Genomic DNA, 18,984 nt, shown 5'->3' with positions numbered 1-18,984 from the left:
TAATGGACCGCCTGAGAGGAAGACTAAGAACTGCAATGTATTTAATTTCAAAGTGTATATTAGTCGCTTTTCATTGCTTCGAAATTCTGCAGAATAAATGTGCAAAATACGTAAACGTTGCATCCACACAAAAATGAATGTTTTACAAAAACATTCCCTGGGATATTTTCAAGTGGGGTATCATAAAGGATTGGTTCATGCTGCTTTTCTGCTACGGCTCACATTGACTGACAGCCAAGGTTTATTCACACCATCCTGATAGTTCTCGGATGAATTGATACAATGTGAATTGTAGAGCGCTGTATGTAAGAAGTCTTGATTAAGAGCCTCTCTTCACTTGAAACCAATTATATCCAACCTTCTGACATGCTATGAAGGGGACAGCTGTTATTCATTTTAACAAACACAGAGTTCAATCAATAGCAGATGATTCTAACAAACTGCAGAAATGAATACATTAATAAATAAGGAAAATGAAAGGAAAATCGAAACATTTCTCTATGTAAAATAAGGAAAAAAAATGTGATGTTATATACATATAAAGAAGAAAACACTTTGTGCCAGTACTTACAAAAATATAGGCAGGTCAGTATGAATGTGGTTTTTAAAAATGCTTTCCAAAGCATACATTCATCTTTACAGAACAGTGTTTGGGGGCTGAGTTTGGCATGAGGTCAGGGGCAAGGGAACAATTGATCTACTTCAATTTTCTTAAACTGTTGAACATGATTTTCGTTTTACTCAGGTTCATTCAAGTCCATAAGAGAGTTCTTGAAATTGAAGCTGCAGGTCTTCAGGTGTTTTTGCAAAGAGTTACCGTGAAGAGTTTTGGAGAGATTCCTTGACGTACCCCTTTACCAATCTTGATCTAGTCCAAGACACACTGGTCTACACCCAACTAAGAGAACAAGCATGATTCAAAACTGGATATAACTATATATGTAATTATTTATTATCATCAACTCACGTACATGTACACTGACACAAGCCTGAATATGTATTGCAAAAATAATAAAAAGTCGATTCACATTTTTGTAAGTTTTTACAAAAATGTTTTTTCCCTTTATTTAAAAAATAAGTCAAGACTCTATTTTTGTAAGGTTTTAGCCTGTAAAACAATGAAAGGACACAGGTATATTATCATGAAAGCACAGCAGGCAGGTAGTGTATTTGGAGCCCCAAGGCCTTAGAGATACAGGTCCCATATCCTATCTCAGCAATTGACTCACTGCTTGACCCCATGTCATTTCAGTTCTTGTTATTCACTCAGGTTTACTCTAAAACAGCTAGGCAGAATACAAACTAAAATACAGGAAAAACTGCCTGATGTTTCTTGACTGCCTATAGCCTAGACACAGAAGAAACACACACAGATAAACACAGATAAATGTATACATATTTGTGTATGTATGTATTCTGTTCCTGTAATATCTGATAAATCCCAAAGTAGGGTCCACAAATCATGTGCTGATATTGCTTTACATTTAGATTAACAAATTGCAAATACAAAACATAAAAATATCAGAATATATGTTGTTATAGCTAAGTGTGCTACACTGAACAGGCAATGAACCAATTCTGTGAGGGAGAATATGGCTCCTCCATTGCATAGTTTAGCAGGTTTCATAATGAATTGTATCTGGGCTTTATTATACCATCACATAAAGGTTAAAGAGATTGACAAAACAGCCTTCCAGCCCACCTACACAATTTCATTTTTTCCTGTTCCTATTTTAATCATTTGTATCAACAGGTCCGTGTCTCTTCATGATTCCAAAAGAGAAGTCTTAACTTCCTTTCCAATTTTCTCATTTTTTGACGTCTGTTTTTAATGCTGCTCTCAATGGCAACAGCAGTCTTTGTGCTGTGACATCAATAGAAGCAAGATCATTGCCACGAGAAACAATGGTATTCTACCTACTAATTTACATTGACATGATGAAACACAAAGCCGGTTCCATTAGGAGATGCCTGCACGTTTTGATAAAACATATTTAATTTGTTTTCGCTGTACTAACACGAAAAATAGTGGCAAGTATAAAGCTGTCATGGTTAAGATTCTGTATGATTGAATGTTGCTTATTGATACTGATATTTCTGTTCTGTTTTATAAGATGTTATTTTTCCCCAGTTCTAGTATTAAAAGTTCAACATATTAACAATGCCGTTTAGAAGAAGATAGAAGTAAAACGATACATTTCAGGAGCAAAAGAGGTACGTCTATGCAGATAAGGTTCAGCTCCTTGTGTTTTCAAAGGTTAGGTTTATGGGATTTATTATAAAAGGTTTCAATTATTCCTTCAATAATAGTCCAATAAAGGCTGCTTCTCGCAAGTAGTAAGGATCAAACGTTGTATTCTTTACATTATACAATAGCAAATGGAATTGAAGGGATTCTTTATGAAGGTTTCTACATAAATACAAAGGCTCACCGCATTGTATAAAGGAGCAAATAATTAAAATATGACAAAACAAGCACAGTATTCTACAAGAGAACAATTCTGTATCATATTAAATCCTCTTAGAGCTTTAAAGATCAACACAATACTGGCAATATTCACTATTGTTCCTGAAAGTGAGAATTTGTGTTATTTTTTTCAATTAACACAAGGAAAATACTAAATGGCTTTTGTTTATACACTGACCATTGTGTTTTGTCCCAGTCTCCATTTTAAATTAATTGTACTGACCTTGATCTTACAAGATCTGTTTTGTATTTGGTGGCAAAGGTTTGAACAACAGGATTTTCTATCATTTGAATTGTTCTCGGCTAATGTAATCTCTTCTCCAGGAGTTGTGCTGTTGCACCTCGCTACAGCAATTCCTTAGGCCAAATGAAAGTGGAGACATTTAATTTGGCAGCTCAAAATCATCAAGAAGGTGCTATTTTCCCTTACACAATTGCACAGCATCAGTTGGCTGGTTAATTAGTACTGGAAAGTGGTCCCTTTCATGTGTAATCCAGGACCCAAACACCTGGTGTGTGGTACATCAAAGCACAGGAAAAACATGGAACAATGTAACGCAGGTCTTGGAAACAACGGACAGAAGAAAAGAACCCCCCCAAAAATCCCTTTTTTATGTATGACCTCGAAAGAGGCAATCTGCAGGCCATTCTGCTGCACAGTCACAACCAAATCAGGCACCTACAGAGGAGTGTTAAGTAATTGTTTCACAACGTAATTAAATATGAGAATAGCGATAAATGAAACGCTGTCTTGCTATGTGTAATGTTCTGAAGGTGTCGGAGGTAGTTTTAATTGTTTCGCTTAATGTTTAAATGTGGAGGGAGGAACATATTTGAAAGTGCCAGACACAAACACACTGCCGATAAACCAAGCAGACACGGCATCACCATCACAGACACATAACATGTATTTACGCTTCTGCAATTCATAACGAAATACTGCATAAGGCTTTCAATTCCAACCTAAGCAGGAGCCTGATGAATTGATAATTTAAACAAAGTGATTAGTCAATTAGTCTATTTATATTCCTGAATGCTTGAAGGTCAACTTTTAAAGATGTAATTGCTTATAAATCCAATGGAAAGAGTTTCAATGTATGTTTATCTAAATTACTTAGCTCAGTGTTCAATGCGAGTCCTTTGCCCAGTGACAAATTTCACATATATAAATACCATAATAACATAACATCACTACATTAAAGTACACTGTTCGTAGCATAGATGTGTAGGCACATACTATATATTAGAATAAACTGTGCCAGGATAATGTAATTTGATAAGGAAATGTATCTAAACAAAATATAATTAAAACCAGGAACTTATACAGCAATTTGATTTGAAAATTACGTTATGAAAATCTCATGAGATGGCATAAAAATATAGCACTCTATATTTCACTAGGTAATTCACCACCTTTAGAGAATGTAATAAATGTGCAATTAATATATTAAACAGAATAGAAGTATGTTTAATAGTATTTTTATGAAAGGGTGGGGGGGTAATTTTAACTGCAAACTATTGTAGTAAACTGAGTGCAACTCATGTTTTCTCTATTATGGTCAGCTTTCTCAGGGCTCAGTTTTTCCAGGTTTTCTTACCTTCAGGGGAAATTAAATCATTCAAGAAAACTTTTTTCCATGATTATTCAGGAAAAGAAGACATACCAGCAAATGTGCATGGCTCACTCTCTATTTGCTAGACATTATTGATGAGCTGAAGTGCAGTGACAGTGTATTACTGTATATCATCTATATGTCTCAGCAGTCTGTACTTTTTTTATCCAATTGGTATGTATTGTGAGTTAAACTTTTGTTTGGATTTACATTTCAGGTTTATAAAACACTATCTTAATGCTGTTGTGGTGTGGAAGATTGTCCTACAATACAGGAAAAAATCTAAAAAAACATTGGGCAAATGTCCTGCCCTAAGCTCGTGGAACACTAATATATTCCCTTTCTCGTACCCTTGTTTAAACTTGAGAAATCTGCTCAGAAGCAATCCTGGAATTAGTTTCAAAAACCAAAAAGAACTAAGAAGGAGCAACAACAGAGAATCGCTAAGAACCCCCAAAAACAGGAGATGAAACAAGTACGAAATGAAATAAGAGGAAAAAACAGATAATATGAACAACTAATCCTTTAAGTCAATATGCTGAAATACACGAGAATTAATAATAACAAGAAGGAGAATAAGAAGAAGAAAAAATATAGTCTTGAGCACTATGGCTTTCTGCAGGGTCCTTGTGTGTGGGAAATTACTTTTTAAGTCCATGAAGAGAAATATCATAGTGCTGTTGAAATATAATGGGGGATAATCCCTCGTTAATGAGAAGGTGAGGGGAACATGTAGCCCTGTTACAACACGCTATAGGGAAAAGGTAATATTTTGGTAAATAGCAAAATGGAGTTCAGAACAAAACAAAAGCAAACAACACAAAATAGCTAAAAGACAATAAAAAAGACAACAATATACATGCATAAATAAATATCGGGCAGCTTTTACACTATTTCACAGCATTGAATTCTTCAAATGATGTATTGGATTTCTGAAGAAACTCTGCGTTGAAGAACAGCGGCATTATATTTATATATTTATTTTTACATTTATTTTACAATGGCAGCTAAACACAACTCTCTATGTTGAGATCAATGCAATGTAGGTTTAATGTTTTGGCAAAGAGGCAATGTATATATAGGTCTCTCTCAGATGCCAAGTTTACCCTCAAAGAACACCTGCTGTTATCATTACCATATCAAATCAGTGTGACAACACATTGTGTGTTGTTCTGAGGGGTAATGTTGCAACAAGGACCAAAAAAAATGTGTAAATTCAGACAACAGGACTGAAAGGAATACTTCAAGAGACTTTAGCACACAGGCTGCTAATTGTTAAGGTTAGTGCACCTGTGGTTGTGTGTAGGTTTGTATGTGTGTGTGTGTGTGTGTGTGTGTGTGTGTGTCTATATGCGTGTGGTTGTGTGTGTGTCATGTATTATTCCTTTACCTCAGACACGGTATGCAAAAAAAAAAAACCATCAATAAATAAATGTGCAGCCCCCCACACCTCTCTCCCGAGTGCAGTGCCAGGCAACAGGCACACAAACTGCTCAGCTGCAACTGTTCCAAGTCCAATAATTACAACTTGTCAGGAAGAATTAATTTTCCCATTTCTCATAAAGATGTGTAAAAATTACCATGTTATTATACACTGACACTCTCCGGAGGCAGACACCAAATTTAATTTTGAATTCTTCCCGCACATTAAATTAAATCCATAAATAAGAGTTTAGGCATTCACTCGGAAGCATATGTTCGTTAGGAGAGGAAGCCAACGTGTGCCCGCGTAATGGCTGTTGTAATGTTTTAATAGCTTGCTCCTTCTAAGCACCAATAAATTTACATGATCATAATAGTCGTGGGCAAGCAAGAAAGCAAGAAGCCTATTACTGACAAAGCGCAAGCTGAAGCATTAAGTGATGGGGGGGGACGGGAGGGGGAAAAAAAAGCCCTGCTACTCTAGTATAAAATTAAAGAACTGCACTTCTCATCCGCTCTGTGATTGAAGTTTAAATATTGTGGTTGATTGGTGAAAACAAATAATTAGTGGGTGGAACACAGAAATATATATATATGGATAATAATCTTTGCTCTTGAAATCAGTGGCTGCAAATTGCAACAGAAGAGTCCCAATTCTTGCTTGATAATGCTTACGAATTTTCTAATTGTTTGAACACTTCACCCTTTGGTATAAAAGTTTCTGGGTTACTGATTCATAGTAACTCTGTCCCCTGCTCATGTGAGATTTAGGTACTTTATGGAAAACATTATTACTTATGATTTGAACTCCAGTTTGATCTGCTTTTATGTGAGATTTAAACACAACAACACCCTGTGATAATGAGACAGCATGGTATGAATTCCAGGTACATGGAAAGAGATAGGAAAATGCATTCTCCATTTCTGCACTCAAAACATTTGAACAGGCTACACAAACCAAAAAGTTATTGGACATTTGTTATAAGTTGTAAAATCAATTAATGATACACCAGTCTGTCTGCTCTGGCTTTCCTTAGAACTCCTACACAGGTCTACAAATATGAACAATTATGAAAACTGTAATCCATCCTGTAGGTAATTGACCATGGTAGACTACCATGATGTTCATATGAGGTAACCGCTTCAAGAATTTCAGAAAAAAAGACATACGCTGCAAGAATGTGTCGTCTTTGTGAAATCATCGACTGCCCTGATAACAGGGAAATCAAGGTCAGAAAAACACACATAAAAATGTTCTTTTCTTCTTGAGAAACACAATTCACACATGGCACTTACAGTTTTGCACGCGTGTGCCGGTAGAGAGAACACTGACAATCTGCTGCTGCAAAAGTTCCTCCTCTGAACAGCAGGTTTCACTATTGCAGTGGTATGAGGGCTTAATCAGGAACTGTAGACAGTACAGGAGTTAACAGCACTTTCTTTTCCCCTAGGGTGCACAGTTTTGTACCACTGAAAATGAATGAGGGTTCAAAGGAAAGACACTGGGCACAAATGAGAAATCATTTTATAATGTACTGTACCATTAGTGAGTATATGTTTTTTTTGTTTTGTTTTTTACCTTCTAGTATGTGAACAGCCCCTTCAAGTCAGTGTCCAGAAGCTGGGAGGGCACTTTTTTCAGGATCCCAGAACTGTATCCACCTGCACTCTACCTACAGAAGGGAAAGAGATAAGGACCAGATTAAAACAAAACTTTCATCCACCTACTCATAGATAACTACAACCCTGAACTTAGTTCCTTCTTGTACTCGTCAATATAACAAGCATTCATATTGGGAGCTTGCAATTATCAGGTGAGACGAAGTTTTGATTTAATGTCAGCCTCAGTTTTAGTCTGTTATTTCATTCTCATTTGTGCTATACTGTAAAATACATATTCGACCCTGTTGCATGCCACGTTTGTTTCCTTTTTCTATTTTGACTCATCAGCATATTCAAATTTAAGAAACATAAACAAGAACAGGCAGTTTGAGCAACTGCTCTGGTTATGAATAGCCAATCAATCACAGAATTTCATCTAGCTGTTTGTTGAAGATGCATACATAAATAAATAAAACAATATATTTCCCCCAGTGACTGATTATAACATGTTCATTGGGATAATAGTGATGCATACAAGGAGATGTACTTTAAAGTTTGATTACTGTATCTAAAGTACTAGGAAGCGGATTTTCTCCAGTAACCCAAATGCTTTTTTGCTCCCAGACAAATCACTATGGAGAGATACTGGTATGTAAAGTACCTTAAAAAGATTGCTATGATCATCTTTTTACTCATACAAATGTAATGTTTGAAGAATGAGAATGTATTTCTCAGATGCCCTACTTCTGAATATCTGACAGTGAAAACTGATATTATTTTATTATTATTACAAGATGAAGTCTTATTGTAATTCTCTAGACATAATCCACTGTGTCAGTAAAATAAGCCTGTGTGTAATCTGACACAGTTCACTAACTGTCAGTATTACAGATAAAGAAATCAATATTTTATTTTTTATTAAAGGGTTTGGTGGAAAACCACCAATCTGTGTAATGGCAAACACTTAACTACTGTACTGCAGTCAATGGTGGAAAAGCTAGAGAATCTGTAACCCTGTGATTTTATACTGGTTAATATTCTGACTGAGACTGCTGTGTGTTGTGTACAATATCTAAGAGCATCAGTCATCTGCTGTATAACATATTCTTTTAGTTATAATAAAGTCCAAATTAGAGTATAGCCTACTTATTCTTTGCCTTCAATGGAGGTTGCCATTTTGTTGCACTAATATATATACACATATATATATATATATATATATATATATATATATAATTTTGTTTAATTCTTTTTTATCTTGTGATAATGAAACGTGCGTTTTCTGAGTTGTAGGCATGTGAGACCAATTCATGCAAAAAGGAGACACATGCAGGGGAAGAGAAAATGAAATGTATTTATCTTAACTGTGTAATTACAGCTCACAGGGGCTCATTAAGAATCTTACTTCTAACGAAATACAGGACATGAAATGTTCTATATGCTGTTTTGATCAAGTGCTCTTGAAATCACATATGAGAAATGGATCCTAGCCAAGACTCTGTGTACCACACTTACCTAAATCAAGCTGTGAACATGATTACGTCTGTATTTACTCTTATTTATCCACAGACTTTGATACAAAACTGATACAAAACTCTGCTTGTTGAGAACCTCTTTGTATTAGAAGCAAAATGCTCAGAACTTTTTTTCTGCCTCCTCAGACCTTGTTACCAGGGCACTTGTCATTATGTTGCAAATGTAAAATTGTGGAACACAGAAACAAGCTGCAGAACGTAAATACACTCGTTTTCATATACTGTATCATCGTAGACTTTAACAACTTGAGACAATGAGACCAATAGAGTTTTTTAGTTTAGTTTTTTCAACACTGTAGCATATAGTGTGACCCATAATTTAAGCACTGTATTAAGGCTGCAATTTGTATTGCTAGTTACACTTCTGTACTAATACTTTAAATGCTTGAGTATTTGACTGGGCTTCGATGGCCCTTAAAAGTTGTGGAAATTGTCAACAAAGTATTTGCTTGTTGTGTGCATTGACACACACACACACATTTTCAATGCTCCTGTATCTTTGTACAAAATGCTTTGCACATTGAAACATCACATACACACTCAGAGATAATTATTACAGGCCAGAACTGGACACTGCAAATAAAATGCACAAGAGCTAATGTTTAATTAACACAAAATAGCTGCACCATAAAGTCCTGAAATAACTGCTTAAATGTTCCTCTTTCTCAAAGCCCTCTAGTGTTGCATGCATAAAGCACATTAAAAATCTTTTTGTGATTAATAAACCCATTTTGCATGCAAGAAATAAGGTTCAGATGAAGTGGGAAATGATCTTTTAACAGCTTTATGTCCAGTTTGCTACAGTAAATCACTCAAGGATTTAAGGATAAAGCTAAAGGCACAGCACACACAATTAAAATCCAATAACACAACTCTGAATTCTTCAAAATGAAATACTTTTCTTGAAAGGAGTTTTTCAGTACAGGTATACAGAATAATGCCAACCTCATTCACACATCAAAAAGGCACAGCAAGTGTCTAAAAAGTGCATAATTGAATTGCAGTGTTTGCTAGATATGGGTGGTTATGTGTCTTGTGTATTTCCAATTAAGCGATGCTTAAAGTTGTAATGTCTTAATTTGAGTATTCTTGGTGGTGAAATCAGGAAGCAATTGCTGCACAAGTTGGTGGTTTTCATCTGAAATCTGTTATTCTTCAGCATTGGAGGTAAAGGAATTAATGGTCTAACCAGGTCTCAATGTTGACATGAGACTGTTAGGGTGATGTCACTTCCTTAGACCTAACAGAGCGGCTAAATCCCGGGATCAATCGGTCCTTTGGCATGGTGGGTCGCAAAAATGGGGCTGTGCGCATCAGGTGCTCCCAGGTGAGCCTGAGAAGGTGAAACAAGTCCAAGCATGGTCTGACTACACATGCTACAGTAGCATGGACTCCACAGAGGATTTGCAAAGTTCCCTCAAGAAACCATGAGAAATTGAGCTAGGAGAGCTCATCCACTTCCTAGTTGCTTCTTCTCCTGATGGAATGCAGCTTTGTCAAGGATTTATCACCCATGTACAATGCCAGGAGTTGACAAAGCTCTTGTGTACAGCTCTAACATGTTTAGAACTTTTGAGGCCCACTTAATTCAATTTGATCATTAATCAAGCTGAGGGGACAGAAATGTGGAAATACAAAGTGCTGTGGCAATAAAATACTAAAATTAAGACAATTTTTATAGGTGACAACTGTCAACCAAACCCAAACCAAGAGTCCCACGCCAGGCGGCCTTCCTCCTTTAGACTGTATGACAAAATAATTGACAGTGACTTCAGTGTGATCAGTTTAACAATAAAGTTAATCATATTTAATCATAATTTTGGCAGAAATAAAATCCCCCCACACACACACGCACGCACGTATATTCTAAAATGGTTTTATAGCTTTATGGCTCAGGTCAAAGCTGTTAAGACAAAACCAAACAGAAGCAAGGTCACGTAATCTCTGCAGGCTAATCCAAACGTTACCTCCCATGTGTTTTCAGTAAAATAACACAATTTTAAAACACTTTGTTCACTCCCTCTATTGCACTATTTACAAAGTGCTTGTCCTATTAGCAGACTGCTTTTTTTGGCAAGGCAGAAGTGTGCTTTTACATTGTTTGAAATACAAATATTTTAAGGTGTATACCAAAATCTCCCATTTCCATATTATTTCCACACATCATATGAATTTCCAGAGCACTGTGTTGCAGTGCTGTTTTGATTTGTACCCATCATCTTCCTTTGGGGTTCCCAAGAGAGAACATTTTTCAAGGCCTCCATTTCTTAGTCATTGTGGTGACTAACAGCAGTTTCATACAACCCTTTGCTTGATATGACCACGATTACCATGAGGCGCCTTAATGAAGCGTAGCAAGTTTGGAGTTCGTCTGGTGGCTTGCTTGATTGGTCGCAATATTATTCTATACTATAACAATTAAAGTTGAAATGAACCGGTCTTATTTCAGTTCCACATTGTTTAAAAACGTATGATAGTGATTGCTTGCTGCCTTCCTTTTCTTTAACATAATAAAAAAACCTGGACTGTAAAAAAACAGCATGAAATGGGAGAGCGGTCCTTCAAAACAACTCAGATCTACATACCCACCCTTTCTTGTGTCTCAGAATATCCATCAGAGAGCGTGTAAAATAATAAAAGGAACGCTCAGATTGTCTCAAATAAAGCTGGACTGTTAAGCTTGATGTTGTTGTTTATTTGCAAAATGTTGACAGCAATTTAAATCATATGACTATTAGGTTATATAACAGCAATCAGGAAGTGTAAATAATCTCATCAAAGGGTAACAGTACAACAGGCTCTGACGATCCCTTTGTTCTAGCAATTACAGACCCTGCATTCTAATAGTTAGAAGAAATTAATACGATCATAAAACATCTCATGCTAAATTGTTACAAGCAGTTTATGGTTATTTCTGCACTAGGAACGGGGGGGAGGGAAACATCAGGCCATTAAAAACCATTGTGTGGTGTAATGAATTTCATAAGAATGTCTTTGTGCTTTTTTATGTTATAATAAAATTTACAAATACTGATGTGTAATTAACTGACAGACATAATTGCTGGACGGATAGACACATATACAAATATAGACACAGAAAGAGGATGAACAGCCAGATAAGAGACTGTTAACAATAACACGAAATGTTATACTCAGAACAGAACTTGTGGGGTGTAATCTCCTCCCTTTCTAGAGCCATTATTGGCGTAAGTGACACATTCAGAGAGATTAACGTGAAATCAACAGGAACAGACCGAGCAGTCTACCACAAACTAAATCACACATGGACATCACCACAGAAACAGTCACAAACACACACTTAATGGTGTGCTGTCTCATGAGAGTGATGTCACACAGTGTCCTCGCATACATTAACCAGCAGTAACTGAATAAGATCTCTTCGGAACCTCGACCTACCATTGCTGATTTTTCTCATTGCCAATTTAAAATGTCTTCCACCTGAATGTTTCTTAAACGTCCAAATCTTCACTTCATACTCGGCTGAAAATGAATTAGCCTAACACCTACAAAATATTCAGAATCTTTACTCTGATGTATGATACTGAATCAATAAGCAAAATGGTGTCTTGCTTACACTTTTCAATTGGTCATTTACAGCACATGCTCTGTTTTTCACACCAGGAAAAACTCAGACTGGCAAGTAACTTTTGAAAAGGTCATCGCTTCTCACGGGAGATGGGGCAGCTCCCCGTAAGTGGCGTAAGTCCGTGTGCAAATGACCTCAGAAGCAGACGCCTTCATCCTAATACAACTATCTGGCCACGGCCTGTGTGGTGAACAAGAGACTATGTCGAACACGGGGTCTGAGCTGGGGAGCTGTTTTTCAAGAGCTGAAGCCTTCCAATTCCTCTGGGGGATTGCACCACAAATTCCATTTAATTTTTCTGTCAATTTTGGACTTAACATCTCAGATGAAACATGAGTGAAACATCAAGAAACATTAAAGCAAAATGTGATGTACTCCCCTCAGGGAGGCAGACTTCATTTATGATACATATAGTTCTTGAAGCTTCACTGCACTCAGAACAATGCATAACAATGTTATCTTAGAAATCCGGCACATAATTGTTCAGACCTGAACGCAGGGGGCTCTAGCTTTCTAAATACATTTTATATGTCGAGTAAAAACAAGAATTGTATTATATATAATATATATATATATATATATATATATATATATATATATATACAGAAACACACGCGCACACAGACACACCAACACTTGTCAATGAAATGTTTGCATTTTTCTTTTGGTTCTTTATCTTGCCTTACCTAATATTACTCATTCCCCTTTAATTCTCTTCAAGGACTTATTTCAGATCCTATTATACTGACTACAATCCCAAATGTATGCTGCTCTGGCTGAACTTGATACCTATGGCATTTTGGGTACATGAAATATGCTTTACTTTAAGGAAATGGTACCTATTGTTTAGCCTTCTGTGGCGTTGGCTTGAAAAAAAAAAAAAACACCAAAAAACAAATGCATGCACAGCATGGAGTTCAATACAGATCTCATTTTATTAAATTAATAAAGCACAACTCAGCATGTCTGACTTAATAAACAGTAAGACACCAAATTACTCCATTTTAATCAAATTACGTATAGGGGGATATTATATTATATGATGTAGCTTCCAGTACAAATGCAGTCCACAGCTATTGTTTCCTATCCAAATGGAATTTATTACCGGACCCATTCAAACGCTGCAAATGTCCTTCACGTATGAATTATGAATTTCTCTCATGATTCGTCACAATACAGGTACACATTATTGAAGAATCTGTTGGAAAACCAGACATAAAAAGCAACCTCCTCGCCCTCAGTTTACATGTATAGTTTTGCTCACAACATACAGCCACACAAGAATAAGTTGTAGAAATAAGCAGTGTGATTTTCATAATGGCCTAAATAAAAGACATTTATTCCCAAATCCTCATACAGGTCACTTAATGAACTAATTTCAAAGGGGTTATATAAAGTATTTTTACAAAGAAACCTTTGGCAAATTCTGCTGTCATTGTTATTTAGGACATCAAAGATATACACATATCAACATCATACTATAAAGATTTTTGCTCTGCATGTTAGATGGTTACCTCAGTAAACTGAGAAGTTTCAATTGTTGTAGGGCAAGTACCACCTGTTTGTTTGTCAATCTGAAAGTAGACATTGCATTTAGGTGCTGAGATAAAAAATGTTCAGTGCAGGGGGAAAAAACTGAACTGTGTCCTAAACGTACAGGGACATTTCTGACAATTGGAGAAAGCTGAGGCAAAATACAGAAAGGCAATACGGTTTAAAATGTTTTGACACCATTTGAAACACAGAAACTGTTGGCTCTACGTGGAAGTTGCGTTGTGTGATTTTAAATGGTACTGGATGTTATGGTATGTTCAGGTAGGGTGGTAGGGAGGAAATCAAATTAAAAAAAGATTGTGAAAAGATCAGAACCAATAAACAAAGCAGACAATGTCATTGGCCCCACATTTTGTTCCCCACTGTCAACAACACCACCACCAACAACAACAACAACAAACATCGCAGTGATAAATCTCCCGTAGCCACCACACTGACAGCCTAATAACTTGAAGAGGTATCTACGAACAAGATGGTTTCAACCACTGGCACTGACCCTGAACAAATTGGGAGGGCTCGTTTCTTTTACTACAAGCTCTTCACAGTCACATAACAGGCTAGATTGAACATGACGCTTCACTCTGAAGAATACCTCTGTAGTATACAAAAAGACAAGTCACTTTTAGATATTGCCTAGGCTCCAGGACTAAACACATTCTCAGTTGGTGAGTTTTTTTTCTGACAGCTACTTTCTCAGACGCGGGCTGATTGGCAGTAGACCTTAATGGTCCCTCTTTTGACGTGTGTGTCTGTGTGGTTAGGCCAGCTTGCTAGGATAGGAAATAATTTGGACTAGGCAAGGTTTATATTCAGAAAAGGATTCAATTCCATTACAAAGTATCTTCTGATGAAATGCACCAAAAATGCCATGATGCATTAATTATGTATTTGTTTGTTTGTTTCTGTGTATTATGTGTATTACTAATATGGAGTAATTCTAGTAAACTGAGTAGCATGGAAAAATATATGTAAAATAATATAATTAATACACACATACAAATGCTGTGTATGTGTGTGTATGTATGTATGTATGTATGTATGTATGATCTCAAGTAAACAAGATCATTTATTCCAGGATCTCAATTTTTCAATCTCATTATCTCATGCACATCACTTTTCTCAAGATCTTGATATTGCTATTATAATAAATAGTCTATACAGGCCATCCCAAGTATCAGTTTTAAACATTTGTGTGCCTGTAAGTTACCAGTAAGTTAATTGTTCTCAAACACACACAAGCACAAACACGTGGGCATGCAGACATGCACATACACACACACAAGACAAAATTAAACCTTACTCAAAGATTTTACTGATATTAAACTTCAAAACTGATTTAGACTGCCAGCAACATGGTCCACTGTAACCTGCAGACAGCTAAGAAAAAGGAACCAACACTCAAAAGAAAACTGGAAAATAAAAGGAAGAAAAGAACTGAAATGACCCTCTGGTGCACCAGTTGCTTTAGAGTTATGGATAACAGACCCAGATAAAAGTAAAGAAATTGCAAACCCTGAGTTAATTATTTACAGGTCACATCAATAAGTGCCCACTATTCTCCCTGGTTGGTACATGGCTCTCTTGTGCTAAAACAGAGGAGCCCCTAATTTCTGTGATAAGTGAATTGAAAACACCAATTAGCTCCCTGTTTTGCAAATTCAAATTGGCGATCATGTTCAACATGACTGCACTTCTCATTGCAAGTACAGACAAGCGCACCAAGCAGCACCCAATTTGAGCATCATCAAAAGAAACACATTTCATTAGAACCTGGCAGAACACAGGCGCTGAGGCACATATAACAGCCCTCTCCCTTGCAGAGAAATAAGTAGCGTCTATTTCTGTACAGGGTTAACACTTTTAAAAGAAAATAAAGCAGGCCACATGTGTCAATTGTTATTAACTCCGCTCTCTTGCAGAGGTCTGATCCGTTAATAACATCAACACACACTTGTAACTCTTCTACCTTGCCTGTGGGCCCTATCCCAGATGATTCATTATGCGTGAGGCTCTCTCCTAACTTCTTACATAAGTATAACATGCTTTTACAGAAGATCACATACCTGCTGGCAACTGCTGATTTGCTCACAAGATTTTGTCAGATGATGACATTATCTGAAGCAGGGATTCTTCCTCCTGCCCCTCTTGAAAGATTCATTTATACCACCAAGATTAAAGAAATTAATTCCCGCTAATTAGCAATTGATTTGAATGATTGTAGAGACAGAAGCCCCTAGGCCCAAAGTCTATAACATACACCAAGACTGGCATATTTCATTGCTTTGGTTGATGTAACTACTGCATCGCCTCTTAAAATCAAATATATTTTTGATTTAGACCTAAACTATGCGGTGTGACACTTCAAATTATATCATGGGCATCAATTTACATGTTTTTTTTAACATAAAATACTTAACCTTAACTTCCTCTACAAAAGTACATTATTTTATTCACAATTCCTTTGTTTCTTATCTATTTTAAACAGTACCTATGTTTAAAAACTTCTAAAGAACTTCCAAATAGACTACTGTTTGTCTTCCTTCTCTCTACATTGTGGTCAGAACTACATGTGTACATGCATGTATCTTTACACATATATGCTGTGACTGGGGAGTCTTCATTGTCCGAGCATGAGAGAGGAACATATTCCAATCAATAATGGACCAGCACTGCAGCCTTTTTAAGGAAATAATGCTCCGAAGAGTGATTGAACACTCAGCTGAGCTGTTTCGTGGTTTCGACTTTGTGCCGGTGGCTTGTTGTGCGTTTGTGTAAATAAAATAATCTTTCTATTTGTTTATTCCATTTTACCAAACACACTCACTTATCTGATAGTTCTGCAATCACAGAGCAAAATACTTGTCTTGTTAATTGTTAGGTTTGCTTAGTGCTATGCTGCATATGCAAAGGGAAACGCTTGGTCGGAGGAGATGTAATCCCAGACAGGGAAAAAAAAAGGCAGGAGCACTGGTTTGCCTGCTTAAACCAAGGTAACCCATAGAGTGCTAGACAGGGGCAGTGAAAGTACTTTGATCTTGGCACGTAGCATAACAGAGAGTGTGTTTTTGTGCAGGGCTGAACAGAAATGCGAATGCGAGGTGTGATATAACAGGACATGTGACTTGATCAGAAGATGTTTCTTTAAATGAAATGACTCTGTAGTGTTGCCCCGCACTGAGCTGAGGCCACACAGGTCCAATTGTGTTCAGATTCCCTCACCGTACTGCAGAGTAGCAGGTGATTTCACTCCTCAATGGCCAATAATGTCCTTCACTCTATGTGGGCTAGTCCATTTAGAGAAGTGTGTTGGCCTGTTGTGCACTGGTTGAGAATCAAAGAGGGAAAAGGAACTGTGACAAAGTGCTATACAGATGTGCACATCGTTTGTAGTTTAATCCATCCTATCCTTGGTCCAGACCTTCAGTGTGTTAACCAATCATTCCCAAAACAAGGTTCAAGATTTAATTTGGTTTTCAAATCAAATTCTATTGCGATTCCTGAAATGAAAAGGAACGAGTGCTGGTTATGAAGGCTGTAATCATAACACAGCTTGTGACTTTAATTTACAAACTGCAATAATAGAGTCATTCACATTTAATTCCTCACGGTATAACATAAAAGAAAATATGTATTTATATAGCGTTCAAGGCGCGTGCGTCTCACAGTACAATGCTGGTATAGATTCAAACAGACACAGTACGGAGCAGCTTCAAGGACTTGGGTGTTCTTTATTTTTATTTTCTCCCCCTCTGTGCAAGACTGAATATCCCAGATAAAGTATATGTTAAGGTAATAGTGTTAAATGGTAAGGCACCAGGGTTAACAGAAGGGTTTTGCATGTGAAGATTGATTATGTGGAGCTCATCCAAACTTTGTATTAAAATAGAAAGGGCTGCCATGCTTTAATACTCGGGTTGTTTTGTGTACTAGGTCCAGCTATTGGCATAGTTTGCTATTGTCGGATGCTTTTATTTCTTAGGCGTAGTGCTGGGAGGGTTTGATAAAACAAGCTGAGTGTCAATTATCATTAACTTTTCAACTCGTTAGTTGTTGTCTTTTGGGGCTTATCATAAGCATGTTCAACTGACCTTGTATGAGGGCTTCTTTCTTTCTTTTTTTCTGCACTGAACACAGTTATAAAACAGAAAACAAATGCTATAAATCAACTTATTTCTCAAAGACCAGATGTACAGTACAGTACAGTACACAGTACACAGTACAGTGACCTTTTAAAGGGGAATATTGTGATACACACTTGTAAGCAATCCTTTGACATCAATTTCACCTGAATACCAACAAAAACAATATAATAATAATAATAATAATAATAATAATAATATTATAAGAATACTGGAATACACAAAACTATGTATGTGTAATTTCTACATGTATATTATATACCATGTTACCTCAATTTGTATCTATATAGGAGACAATAATATTAATAGTATCCCCCTATGAAATATATTCACTCACAGTTCAGCATTAAATCGAATAATTATACCAATCCCGATGGAGTGATTACATCAGATGCTTTCATGCCCTTCACTTGTTCTTATTTATTGAGGCAGGTGGGTCTCGCAAGTAAAGTGAAACAAAGCACTTTTATTAATACATCGACAAACATCTCCAAGTTACTTCACTTCCTTGTCTTTGCTGATGTACTGTCCTCTTCATTTCTTTTACTGTTGTGACTCTTTCACACTCTGTATGGATAGGTGTCAGTCTTTGCTCTCTTTATAAACATCCCTTTCTTTAGGGGACTCACTCACAATCAAAAACTGGACTTAAGACGCACACATACACTCACACATATTCATAAAACCTACAACTGTTGGACATAGGGGATACATCACAACCCTACAATTATATCCTTCACAACTTTCAAACCTCATTAGACCTCCATTCAACTACCTGCCGTGCCACGAGGAAATCAGTTAAAGCAGGGTCAGTACAATTCTATACAAACCTCTTTGCTGTACATCACAGGCTCATGACACATGTAAGGCTTTGACACATTGAAGGTCCCTGCCCACTGAACTAACACTTCTGTGCTGCGCTTCCTTGGGTTAAACTATTTTTATCTAACACATTAGGTTCTCTATACTTGTGGCTTCAACTTGTTACTGTAGTAAGTCTTTCTTTTGTTGAGAAGGATACTTCCCCCAATTTTGAAAGTAGTTC

General features: G+C 36.6%; 1 protein-coding gene across 1 annotated transcript in view; it reads right to left on the bottom strand.

Annotated features, from left to right (window-relative positions):
* sox5 (SRY-box transcription factor 5) overlaps window positions 1–18,984 on the bottom strand; it is a 251,783-nt gene that overhangs the window by 164,775 nt on the left and 68,024 nt on the right. The window contains exon 3 of the mRNA XM_066705360.1: window positions 7,082–7,175. The gene's annotated coding sequence lies outside the window, so the exon portion shown is untranslated. The remainder of the gene's footprint in view (window positions 1–7,081; window positions 7,176–18,984) is intronic.

The sequence above is a fragment of the Amia ocellicauda genome, chromosome 5 (genome assembly GCF_036373705.1).
Source record: "Amia ocellicauda isolate fAmiCal2 chromosome 5, fAmiCal2.hap1, whole genome shotgun sequence".
Lineage (NCBI taxonomy): Eukaryota > Metazoa > Chordata > Actinopteri > Amiiformes > Amiidae > Amia > Amia ocellicauda.
Note: the sequence above shows the minus strand (reverse complement) of the source record. Positions and strands in the feature narration are given on the sequence as shown.